Genomic DNA, 13,473 nt, shown 5'->3' on the forward strand with positions numbered 1-13,473 from the left:
GAAACAGAAGACCACATATTTTTTTTTTAAATCTCTTTATTTATGATTTTTTTCAATAGAAAAAGCAGAAAAAAGCAAAAAAACAAAAAAGGATCAAAAGAAAACAAAAGAAAAAAACGAAAAATACAAAAATGTATAACAGTTACCTGGATAGTGGTTAGCAAATAGACCTTTTTCTCATAGAAAATAATAAATCACAGACATTGCAAAATACCTCATAATATTTGACTGACTAATGCAAAAATAAAGTCTCATAATAGAAATTCAGCCCATTGGGGCTTCTGTGCCAGACTTATAGGAGACCCAAGGGGCCCATATTTCTGAATGAGTATCCAGAGTATCCTCCAAAAGAGCCGTAAGATAGTGCATATTTTGTTTATAATCAAGCCTCTGGAGGAATTGTAATAAGGAGAGCTTAGTAGCAACCCAATTCAGTGCTATAACCCATCTAGCAGCCGCTAGTATTTGAGACCTTAGCTTTCTATATATGATCGGTAGTGACCGATGCGGTAGGCAAAATAACGCCTCATCCAGATTTGGTAAAATCGTACTCCCAAATATTAGCGTCGCAATCTGGTATACTTGTGACCAAAAGGTTTGCACTATATTGCAGTCCCACCAAGTATGCATAGAACTGCCCGGTTGTTGGCATTCGCGAAAACACAATGGTGAAGTAGTAGGCATAATTTTATGTTTACGAAGTAGGGTAATATACCATCTGGAAATTACCTTGTATGCCATCTCTTTAACCCCCACATTATGTGAATTTTTTTGAATGGAGGACCATATTCTTGGCTTTACTTATCCGCCCTATCTCGTGTGGGGAGATCCATATTCCAGAGAGTCATATAGGAGCATTCCAATTCAGGCGATACTTCCGTGAGTGTATTGTAAATTATGGAGATATTACTGGTAGTAGTAAGTGGGTTTAGGCATCGTCTTTCAAATTGAAGACCACATATTTTAACTGGAGCAGATCAAAAAGGGGAACTAGGCATAATTTATTGGGCACATTAGCTGGCAGGCCTATAGTTGGGCATCTCTGTTCACTCTCAGTTAGGAACATGCTGGCAGAAATATTACACAGCAACGAGAGCCATCTACTATAAATGTAGTGCAGTGTATCATTTACACAATGTACCCGCATGTACACAGTATGTGTCATTACACTGTGTGTAAGATATATCCTTAGCTAAATATAGTCTCTCTGTGTGGGAAGGGTGTGAGGGTGCCCAATGAGATGAAGGGGTACTTGGCACACTTGCACAGGTGCCAGCATTTAGGAATGCTCATCCTTCTCTCTCTCTCTGCCCAGCCCCAGGGGACACTGTGCTCAGGTTTATATCCACAGCCCTTCCCAGTGAGGTGTTTACAGGCAGAATCAAACACCCGCTTTTGGTGAGGTCAGATAACCTGATAGAAACCTAAAGAACAGGGACATGGAATAGCTTTGGGATATACAGGTAACGAGGGATGGTGCACCTCGTAGAAGGTTGTACTTGGCAGTGTCCTGGCAGAACAGAGACACAGTATATAAATAAGCAGTTAAATAGCTATGGTGGTTAGCCATTCAAAAGAGAAAAGGCTCAGATCACATATAAGATAACAGATAAGTTGCACATAGCTTATCTACTACTTAATTTGTGACATGTATCCCCAATTTCAAATGCCTCCAATGCTACACACCAGCTTGTTTATATATACAGCAGCATTATTTCTGAAACAAACGAATGAGATTTTCCAGTGCAGGGCACCTTATATTTTAATTACTGTAAAAACTTTTTTGGTGTTACTATTATGTTATAAGAGGAGGGACAAGAAAAGATAAAGGGAGCATGTGTGTGTGTGTGTTTAATAGGTAAATAACTGGATAGGAGACATACCAGATTGTGCACAATTTTTATCTTGCGCTTCCCACTTTGTTCATCTGGCAGTTGCTTGTCGTACTGTATGGAGAGAGTAGAAAGATGGGCAACCTGCAGGACAAAGGGAGTCAGATCAAGAGATTGAAGATTAGGGTCAGTGCATCATCCAAGAACTCCAAATCCAGTGTCATCTTTTCCTCTCCAGCCTTATCTTCATGTACCCTCTTCTCACTGTGTTCTAGTGCAGCCAACAATGCTGCTGGTCGGTGACTACTTAATAGTACCTCCTCGTACGCCTGAGCCTGGGTCCACCTCTCTGCTGCATGCTGGAAACAGTAGCCCACTGTCCATATTACACGCATATACCAAAAACTACCATATACAAAGATCAACACCATCTCTCTTCCTTTTCAAGCTGGGCACATGGGAGTCCAGGCTTTTGGCTTTCCTCAGGGCCTCCCAGGTACTTGATGGAGCCATTGGCCTTGGAGATTGTTAATTAGAGCCATTCAGAGGCTCTGGTCGTTCTTTCTGATTATTTTTTGAGGTAGGGATGGGCATCTTCCAAGTGAAGACGTGGCATATTTCAATTCAATAAGGCGGTGACCAAAAAATTCATACAGACAAAAACAAGAGGTCCTCTGCACTCAATGTCCTTAATATTTTGATAATTGGTTAATACATTTTGTCCATTAGGCTACTAAAAATGACACAAGTCATGGTTTAAAATTTAGTGCTGAGCACAATTTTTTTTTTTTTTTGCTATAGTTTATACATGAGCAGTTGTAGCTCCCACCCTTTCCAGCTACAGTCAAGTGATATCAGTGGTGGCCAATAAAAGGGAAACCATTTTGCAGTTTTAACCTTGAAAGCAAGCAAGTTGCATGTAAAACTTGACCCCTGTATAAAATGTATAATGAAGCAGACTTTCAACTTTAATTCAGTGGGTTGAACAAAAAGATTGCATACAAATGTGAGGAACTAAAGCCTTTTTTAACACAATCAAAAACAGGGGCTCAAAAGCAATTGGACAAATTAAAAAACTGAAAATAAAATGTTCATTTCTAATACCTGGTTGAAAACCCTTTGCTGGCAATGACAGCCTGAAGTCTTGAACTCATGGACATCAACAGATTATGGGTTTCCTCTTTTTAATGCTCTGCCAGGCCTTTACTGCAGCAGCTTTCAGTTGCTGTTTGTTTGTGGGCCTTTCTGTCCCAAGTTTAGTCTTCAACAAGTGAAATGAAGCTCAATTGGGTTCAGATCAGGTGACTGACTTGGCCATTCAAGAATATTCCACTTCTTTGCTTTAATAAACTCCTGGGTTGCTTTGGCTGTATGTTTTGGGTCATTGTCCATCTGTATTATGAAACGCCTCCAAATCAGTTTGACTGCATTTAGCTGGATTTCAGCAGACAGTGTCTCTGAACACCTCAGCTGCTTCGGCTGCTTCTGTCCTGTGTCACATCATGGATAAACACTAGTGTCCCAGTGCCACTGGCAGCCATGCACGCCCAAGCCATCACACTGCCTCCGCCATGTTTTATAGATGATGGGGTATGCTTTGGATCATGAGCTGTTCCACGCCTTCTACATACTTTTTTCTTGCCATCATTCTGGTAGAGGTTAATCTTGGTTTCATCTGTCCAAAGAATGTTTTTCCAGAACTGTGCTGGCTTTTTTAGGTGTTTTTTTTTTTTGCAAAGTCCAATCTAGCCTTTCTATTCTTGAGGCTTATGAGTGGCTTGTACCTTGCAGTGCACCCTCTGGGGCAAATTCACAAAGATGCGAAGTTGCGCCAGGCGCAACTTCGCCGCACTTCGCCAGGCGTAGTTTCGCCAGGGCTCCGCAAATTCACTAAAATCCGAAGTTGCGCACAGGGGTAGCGTAAGGTTGCGGAGTTGCGCTAGCGTTGATTCGCTATATAAAGCGAAGTTACGCTAGCGAAGGCTAATTTGCATACGGCGCGAAATTCAAATTTCAATGGAGGAACACGTATCTGCACTACAAATGCCTAGAAAACCTTCAAATCAGCAAATAAAAATTTTATTTTGCCCTACACATGTGCCCACTGTCTAGGTAAGTTGCCATGAGTCACGAAATGTAGGGGGGAGGAAGGGGTGCCCCAAAAATTTTTCGATCTTTTTCAGCCTATCAGCCATCATGTAGAAAACACGCCAGCATTTTTTGGGACTTAGAAAAAAAATTGACTTTTTTTTAAACAATCCCTATCTACTCTATTGCGCTTCGCCAGGTCTGAGGTGGCGAAGGAAGTCTAGCGTAAACTACGCCAGCGTTCGTTAGTGAATTTGCGCAGTAGCGAAAATGCCAAACACTAGCGAATTAACGCTAGCGTTTGGTGCTTCGCGGCTTAGTGAATTTGCCCCTCTGTATTTACTTTCATGCAGTCTTCTCTTTATGGTAGACTTTTTGACCGCATGTTGTCCATTCACCGCAAAATCTTCCACATACAAGCACCCCCCTCAACTCAACTCCAGGGCTTTATTGATAATGACATAACAAAGGAATTGAAGTAGAAATACGCTGGCACTCAAGGGAAGTGAAATGCAGGGTTACCCCTTGCTGTTTATTTTTGTGCGAAGGTTCGCACAAAAATAAACAGCAAGGGGTAACCCTGCATTTCACTTGCCTTGACTTGCCTTGAGTGCCAGCGTATTTCTACTTCAATTATACATTGGGGGTTGCCGTACTGTCTACGCTGTGCACCAGGCGTTCTTTATGAAAGATACCAGAGTGTGCTCTGTTTCACCGTGTTCCAGATAATAAGGAATTGCCCACACCTGCCCATGAAATAGCCTTTGTCCAATTGCTTTTGAGCTCCTAAAATTAAGTGATTGTGTTAAAAAAAGGCTTGAGTTCCTCACATTTTTATGCAATCTTTTTGTTCAACCCACTGAATTAAAGCTGAAAGTCTGCAGTTCAACTGCATCTGAGTTGTTTTCCAGTATTCTAGACGCCTAGATGGGTCCTAATGGGGACTTGTACCAATGCTCTGCCTTAAGCTATGTCTTGGTGTTCACAATAGTGACCAGTAGATGGCACTGTGCTAAAGTATAAAACCCTTCTAAGCCATCTTGTGCTGGCTCTAGCCTGAGCAGGCAGGCAGAGTTCGAGTGGAACCTAGATAGGTCAGGTCTAGAAAGGATAGGCTACTCACCTTAAGAGGTCACTCTAGGAGTGACAGATAGACAGGGTATTTAGCTGAGCAGCTCAAGGCTCCAACGAAGAGAGTCAGAGGGATTAAGACTGGTACTAATTGCCCAGAAGAAGGGACTAAGTGTGTAGACTTAGGGTCGGGGATGTAGAATTCCCCTGGGTTCCAGGAGAAAAAAGGCTGAAAGCTGGATGTACCTTCATTGCTGCTGTGTATGTTTTCTTCCCTGTGGGGACTAATACTGACCAAAGGTGCTGTGAGTATATGCCTATCCACTGTTCTGTATGATCCTGCTCTGCTATTATTTACACTCCACTGTTCAATAAATATTTTCATTGGTTAAGTTATAAGAACCACTGGCGCCCATTCTTGCACCCTGCATCTAGTTACAGCTACACTACACCCTGCCTCCACACCGTTTGCAAGTGCTTACTCCCTAGGATTTAAGGTCTCATCCGGAGCACAGTATTGGGAGTGGAGCTCAATAGTACAGAACGGTGCACTCAATTTACTATAGCGGTAATATACAGAACCAAGATAGAAAAAAGTTGTCTCTGTCCAAAGATTTAACTGTATCTTGTTCAAAAGTGTCCCTGTGTTCAACCTGCTATAAATCTGCAGAGTTGCACCGGCAAAGATGTGCCATCTTCCCCTGTCTTCTCATTCTCTTCTATCAGTTCTCCAATACAGATAGGAGCATGTGTAGTGGAAGCTGATCCAGGACATAAATTCAATTGCACATGCTCCTGCGAGAATTGCATTGGCAAACCAACAGAAGATGGGGATGATTGTGCCATGAAACTCAGCTGTGCAACTCTGCAGATTAATGGCAAATCAGCACACAATCACCTTTGAACAGAATAGATGCTGTGGAGCTTGGAGGAGGACAGTGCAGGGGGTAGAATTTAGCTCTCTTTTAATGACCATTTGTTTCTTACATCAATTGTTCCCATTCCCAAACTCTTATATCTGCATCTCCATGTAAAGGAGGAAAGGGGGGAGGGCAGTGTCCCTGTTTCACCAGGTCGTGCATAGTGTATGATGGGCTGAAGCACCAACAGCTGAGAACTTTTCCCACAACAGATAACCGGTGAGATCTGTGGGTTGCTGGGAGTTAGCCACATCTAGGGAACCGCAGGATAAGAGCAGCAAACCAAGATACCCCAAACATATTGCTTAGGGGCCCCTGAATGTGCAGTAGGTGCTTAGGCATGGCAGTAAATCACTACAATGATATTCAGTATGAACAGAAAAGGAAAGTTTGTTGGAGCCCACCTGTAAATCATTTGTAGGAGGATTTCACCCTGGGTGCTCCAATCGCTATAAGCACTGCAGGATCTATCTTGTTGCTCCCACAAGGTTCCTGACGACTCCATGAATCATTTGCCCTATACACTTCGAAGGATCTTTGCCGAAAGGGGAAGGATGATGGCAGCTGGAAAGCAGGTACATGGGGCACATCAAACACAGCACTGACACATAACATACATACGATAGCTTTTCTTCTTACTTTGTAGTACTTGGGGATCTTCTGATTAAAGCTTGACACATTAGCGCCCTCTGGGGGGTCCATGCTGAACACAATCTGTGGTTAAGTGAATATGAGAGGACCATACAGCATGAGGAATCACAATTTCAGACATCCTGACCCCTTGACAACTGCTCTTACCAAATTGTTATCTTTCCCAATATCAATCACAGGGCTGTCCAGGCAGCAGTACTGTCAATAAGAGGAAGCTTTCACTTTATTAACACTTAATTGTCTATCTTTTGAGCCTATAAAAATGTCTTAGTTTATCTACATTGCCTGCAAGGATGTGCTGCTGCTGCTTCTTTGCTGGAACAGAAGCAGAGATGAGCACAGTGAACAGAAGGTGCTAATTTTTCATACATCACTTATTCCACACAATAAAACGAAATGACACAATAGGACATAATTTTCAGTTACAATGTAACACTTATGATGGCACACATATAACATTTATGACTGCATGGTGGCATATATTAACCATAGCTTCAGAAAGTACCTATGAGTCAGCATTAAGTCCCATGCTTCCTGCTGAATAAAAACACTGAAGGCTATTTGTAAGAGCAGGTTATGATGCAAAGCCAGACACAATGAATGGGGTTATCTCACAGGGTTTATCAAATGTTACTTCACTGAACAAAATTCCCCAAAGGAATTGTATTCAGCATTGGGGTGGGGGGCACTCCCATGGAGTCCGTCCCATATGGAAGGCTTAGTCTAGAATGAAGCGTGGCAGAATTTAAAGTAACTCACCTGGATAATATCTGCCAGTTTCTGCAGCTCCATTGTGTTGGTGAATATTCCAGAGCCTAGCAAGAAAGGAAACTATAAACAGGCAGAAACAGAGGCTGCTTCCTTAAAGGAGAATTCAACCCGTAGTAAAAAAAAACCGCTCCCCTTGGTAGACCCCCATCCCTCCAGCCTACCTGCCCCCCCCCCGGGTAAATGCCACAAATTTTTTACTCACCCATCCGTGCAGATTCTGGCCTCAGAGTTCACGGCAGCCATCTTCTTCTTCTCCGATAAGGAGGGGGGTCTACCCAGGGTAGGGGAGGAGAGGTTTTTTTATTACACGTTGAATTCTCCTTTAAAGTGGACCTGTCACCCAGACATAAAGCTGTATAATAAAAGTCCTTTTCAAATTCAACATGATATCTAAATAATTTTTGTTTCATTAAAGCATTCATAGCTGTTGTAAACTCATTTAAAACTCTCAGCTGTCAATCAAATTTTGCCTGCCCCTTCTCTATGCCTTAGGCAAAGAGACGGGGCAAGCAATTACTTTCACTTTCCATTCAGCACTTCCTAGATGTCACTGTACTCCCCACATTTCCCCTTTTCTTCAACGTTTAATTGTGTAACCAGGTCATGGGGATGGACATCAGGTCCCCCATTCTGGTGCACAAACAAGATTCTGAGACTTGCCTTAATAACAGTGTACACAAAATGGACCCTGCCTGCTTGCTATAATTATGAATTCCCAGACTGAAGGAAACAAGATTCAAATAATTTATACAGTGTAATTAAAGTTAATTTTGCTTGACTAACATGATAAAATAGGATTATGAATTTTTTTTTGGGGGTGACAGGTCCAGTTCCAAGGGTGTCCACATTCTCAGAAATTCCTACCCTACCCTCAGTACAGAGGAAGTTATGGTGGGATATAATCACTATAGATAAATATATATGGGGCAGTAATTACATATATATAGTACAGAGAAGTGCAATTAAGCAGGGGGATGGAAGGGCTTAGTTATGGAGAAAGGCTGACCAAGTTGAGATGGGCCATGTATATAAAAATATACAAGATGCCTTTTTTGAAGTCAGAAAAGAATGTTACCCCTCTATGTGGCAAATCAGCCACAGTATGGGTAAGCACAATTGATTTTTATTTAGCCCTCACTTGTGGAACAATTACTTCAATAAACGAAGAACAGTTTGTGTGTGTGCAGAGGAGCTTACAATTTACAATGTGCATAAATACACACACAAGCACTCCTTCCCGCCTGCCTTACTTCCGACTATGTGCTGTATGATCTGTTCAACAGACTCCAGCAGCTTGGTCTTGGTTTCAAAAGTGAGGCCTGAAGCAGCAAAGAGCTGAAAGATATAACTGCAGACAGAGGGACAATGCAAAAGCAGTGTTGGGGGCTGCACAGTTTGCTAAAAACTGTATAATGCATTGCCAAGCAACATGCACCGTAATGCCTCAAAGTTACTCCTAACTCACCTGAACTTTGAGAATGCAAGTTGAATTCTGCCTGAAAGTGTTTCTGTTCTACATTCTCCATTTGCTCTTTTAGTACCAGATCCAATGCATCAATCCCTAAAGCCAAAGCGTATGGGTTCAGGACAAAAGAAGACGAATCCTCACACATTCATTCCTATTGAGTTGCAACCAGAACCATTTCAGCACTGGTGTGGGAAATCTAATGCAGACAGGTCTGGACTGAGAATTAAAATAGGCCCTGACATTTCAGGTACACAGAGGCCCAATCACCCACAAAGAGGCCCAAACAGCCCCCACCAGCCCACTAAATACTGACTTTCTATGGCACCTTATAGCAGCCCCTCTGACATTTGCCAGAACCCACAGATTGCCAGTCCGGGCCTGAATGCAATTAAGGCACAAATATATAGGACAGGAGTAAGACTAACTAATCTAAAAACAATTACTATGGGATTCATCAATGTGCCTTGACTTTAAATTTCTGACCTGTAGCACTGTCCCTATTTTCATGGAAATGCAAAGGAGGCAAGCTAACCCACACACAAATTACCTTAGGGACCACCAGGTATTTATAGTGAATAAATATGATGTTGGCTTGCTGCTTGAGATTACGGGACAGATAGTAAGGGCAGGCCCTGAGGAGAGAACAGATGGCTCAGCAGATGATTGAAGCTGTCAGTGCGAAGCTGGAAAAAGAAATCCAAGTCTCACCGGGGTCTGGTGCCACTCGTCACCAGATCCTCTATGTCCAAGATGTGGTTAGTCAAATCCTTTTCTGTGCTCTTTTCTATGGGAGAGAACACAGATGTTACGTTGTTTTTTTGATATTTCCTATATCAGTAACATTACTCCCCCATGCTGTAGTTCTGAACTGTTGCTCTGTCCCTGCAGCTCTCAGCCAAGTCACTGTTATTAAACATCCATTTCTACTGGCCATTACATTTGCCTTCTGTAATAGGGTAACAATGGAACCTCCATGTGTAACTGTTCCTACTGGCCACTAAACAGCAATGTGCATCAGTTACCAGAGCACACCAGAGCACACACCAGCACATAATATATATTATGATTTACTTTCACAGTGGAAAATACATTCTAGGCAATTGTTACTTTCCAACAGCATCCTCTCCAACCCCATCACTATGTTAAAATCAAACCCACCAGTTCAAAGTCTGACTCAACTTCAATGTTATTGTAGAAGTGACAAGTACAGGTAGAGACTTTCGAAACGGCGCATGTGGACCTGAAGGGTGGAGCAAGAGCAACTCATGAAGAAAAAGAGAACTTGAACCATGAAGTGGATGGGGAAAAATAAAGACATCTAAATATAAATCCCCCCATCTGAGGAAACACCCAGAACAAAAGCAGATAGAGGAATGCTCAAAGATTTCCAAACCCCTCTAGTCAGACCAATGACACCTCAAGAAATAGAGAAAATAGAAGACTTACAATGTAAAAAAAAAGACGCTGGTACAGATGGAATCCTTTGGTAGATGTTTAAATACGGCTCCCAAAAACACATGCGGCAATAGAAAAACTCTACAACCTGGTCCTAGTGCTGGCTACTTCCATTAAAGGGGCGGTTCACCTTTAAGTTAACTTTTAAGATGTTATAGAATGGTTAACTCTAAGCAACAAATGCTCTTTAAGGCTACAACTGTATTGTGACTGCTACTTTTTACTACTCATCTTTCTATTCAGCTCCCTACTATTCATATTCCTGCCTTGTATTCAAATCAATGCATGGTTGTTAGGGTCATTTGCACCCTAGCAACCAGACGGCTAAAACTGGAAACTGGAGAGCTGCTGAATAAAAAAACACAAATAATAAATTGAAAACCAATTGCAAAATGTCTCAGAATATCACTCTCTACATCATACTGATTAATTTAAAGGTGAACAGCCCTTTTAAGTATGAAAGTGGGGACTGGTATGGCCCAGCCAATTACAGAAGGATCTGTAAAATGGGGAAACTGTGAAAGACCATTCGAAACAGGTGAAAATTTACCTTCCTAACAAAGCACAATGTCCTCAGCAAGAGCCAAGCAGGCTTCATGCCAAACCACTGTACTACAGATCACCACTACACCCCTGAACAGCCTCATCAGTGACCATGTCCATCATACAAAACATGGAAATTTATCTTCTGCTTTGTATACTTTAAAAAGGCTTTCGACTGGCACCCAGGTCTGTTGTTGAGACTGCTGGAGAGTGGGATAGGAGGCAAGACATACAATGTCATAGAGAGGTCATATACTGAGAACCAATGTAGAGAGAAGGTGAATGGGAAGAGAAGCAAGTGGTTGTGGAAGGCCAATAAGGCCAGACAAGGCTGCAGTCTGAGACCAACTATCTTTTTATTTTTATAACCAAAAATATGCTTTATTTATGTATCCACATAAGAAAAAAAAGGATGTTTCAACATATCACATATCAGTGTTGTGGTAGGACTTATACAATGTCCTGCATTGTAATAAAATATAGCATAGTTATCAATAAACAATAAACATGAAACATAATTGCTCTCATTTGTGTGTCTCGTTATTTTGGTGATATCGTTACTCATTATTTTCTCTTTCTATGTGGGTAGCTGCTCCCAGGGAGGGGGAGGGGTTAGGTAGCATTTGTGTGTTTCCTAATTTAAATACATACTGTTGCCAAGGGGACCATACTTTATCATGTTTTTCTTTTTAGTTTTCCATGGTTGCCGCCATACTTTCCATTTGTTCACAGGTAGAGAGTAGAGTATGAAGGTCTTTGAGTGCATATTCAGTTTTGAGTTTCCATTTCCTGGATATCAGGTTGGCTGCTGCCGTGAAAATGTGGAATAACATTTTCCGCTGCTGAGGGTTGGCATCTGGTGGGGGGACATTGAAAAGGGTGATTTCTGGTTTAAAGGGGATTGTCCAATCCAAATGTGTTTTTAGAAAATTAAAGACAGAGCTCCAAAATTATATACTTGTGGGCATTCCTACCACATATGTAGCAGGGTGCCTGTAGTGTTGCATCCTCTCCAGCAGCCCTTGTTGTAAACTGGGTTAATATGGTGAATTTTGTCAGGATTCAGGTGCCAATGGAAAACAATCTTTCTGTTGAGCTTAATATGAGAAGTACAACGAGTTGCCCTTTAGGAGTTGCAAATACTGAGTCCCACTGTTGTGGTGTGAGGTTTGTTTGTAGATCTTGTTCCCATCTGAGTTGGTATAGGAGCTTTTGATCTGGATCTTTTTGTAAGAGTAGTTTGTAGCAGTCCGAGAGCACTCCCCTACCGTACTTGCTTTCTCTGCACAGAAATTCCATTAAAGCTGATGATTGTTTAATTGTCTTATTGTTGGGAAGGTGTGACTGTAATAGGTGGCTTATTTGTAGTCAAGTGTACCTGTTTCCTTCTGTCGGGCCGAATTTCCTTTGTAGGTCATTATATGGTCTCCACTTGCCGGCAAAGTATAGATTGGAAGATCTAATTGCAAAAGGGATTACAACTCTAGGCAATCTATACTTTGCCGGCAAGTGGAGACCATATGATGACCTACAAAGGAAATTCGGCCTGACAAAAGGAAACAGGTACACTTCCCTTCCATCCTTACTCCCATCGCAGCTCTTAAACTATTAATACCTAATATCAGAGTGGAAGATCTAATTGCAAAAGGGATTACAACTCTAGGCACTCTGATATTAGGTATTAATAGTTTAAGAGCTGCGATGGGAGTAAGGATGGAAGGGAAGTCCCCAAATTTATGCCTCTTTCTATTCATGTCCCAATATTTGGGAAGCAATTTGGTAGTGTCCAGTATTTTGGGTAGCTGTGGTCGTAGTTTTTGAGGGATCCATAAGATTTTTGCTATAGAGTGTCCAGATAGGTGAAAGGTTTCTATATCAACCTAATTTTTATGTCCTGGGATGCTATGCATTCTTATCACATTTTCAAGGATGGACACTTTGTGGTATAGGGAGATATTTGGTACCCCCAAGCCGCCTAATTGCAAAGGGAATTGTATCGTTTTTAAGGCTAATCTGGGTTTTTGGCCTTTCCATATAAAGGACTGGAGTTTTTTTTTGGAGATCTTTGAGGAAGTTTTGGGGGATATGGACCTGTAATGAGCGGAAGAGGTATAATATGTGTGGGAGTATGGTCATTTTAGTGGTGGCTATCCTTCCCTGCCATGAGAGTTCCAGTTTTTGCCATTTATTACAATCCGCCCTAATTGAGTTAAGTAATGGGGGAAAGTTTAATTTAAATGTGTTGCTAAAAGATTTAGGGATTTTAACCCCAAGGTAAATTATATATGTTTCTCTCCATTCAAATTGATATCTCTGTTGTAGTAGGCTAGCAGTGGCATTTGGAAGGCAAATTGGCAAAGCTTGGGTTTTATTATGATTTATCTTGTAGTGGGATATCCTTTGAAAAGTTCCTAGTTCCTCCATTAACACCAGTAGTGAGGGGGTCGGGTCTGCCATAGTCAGGATTATGTCATCCGAAAACAGGCCTATCTTATGTTGTTCCTCTGCCACTGAGATTCCTCTAAAATTACGTTGGGAGCGAATTGTTACTGCCAGAGGTTCTACCATGAGTGCAAAGATAAGGGGCGACAAAGGGCATCCCTGTCTAGTCCCATTGGTGATGTTGAAGGCTTTCAATAGGGCCCCTGGTATTTTGACCTTAGCCGTTGGTGAG

The 13,473-nt window shown here is 41.8% G+C and overlaps 1 protein-coding gene across 1 annotated transcript in view; it reads right to left on the reverse strand.

The window, feature by feature from the left end:
• Positions 1-7,562, reverse strand: part of tnfrsf6b.S (TNF receptor superfamily member 6b S homeolog) — a 30,148-nt gene extending 22,586 nt beyond the window's left edge. Inside the window, exons 1-4 of the mRNA XM_041578344.1 lie at positions 7,536-7,562; positions 7,322-7,377; positions 6,316-6,475; positions 1,884-1,976 (exon numbers count right to left, since the gene is read on the reverse strand). The gene's annotated coding sequence lies outside the window, so the exon portion shown is untranslated. The remainder of the gene's footprint in view (positions 1-1,883; positions 1,977-6,315; positions 6,476-7,321; positions 7,378-7,535) is intronic.
• Between the last annotated feature and the right edge of the window lie 5,911 nt (positions 7,563-13,473).

The sequence above is a fragment of the Xenopus laevis genome, chromosome 9_10S, assembly GCF_017654675.1.
Source record: "Xenopus laevis strain J_2021 chromosome 9_10S, Xenopus_laevis_v10.1, whole genome shotgun sequence".
NCBI lineage: Eukaryota > Metazoa > Chordata > Amphibia > Anura > Pipidae > Xenopus > Xenopus laevis.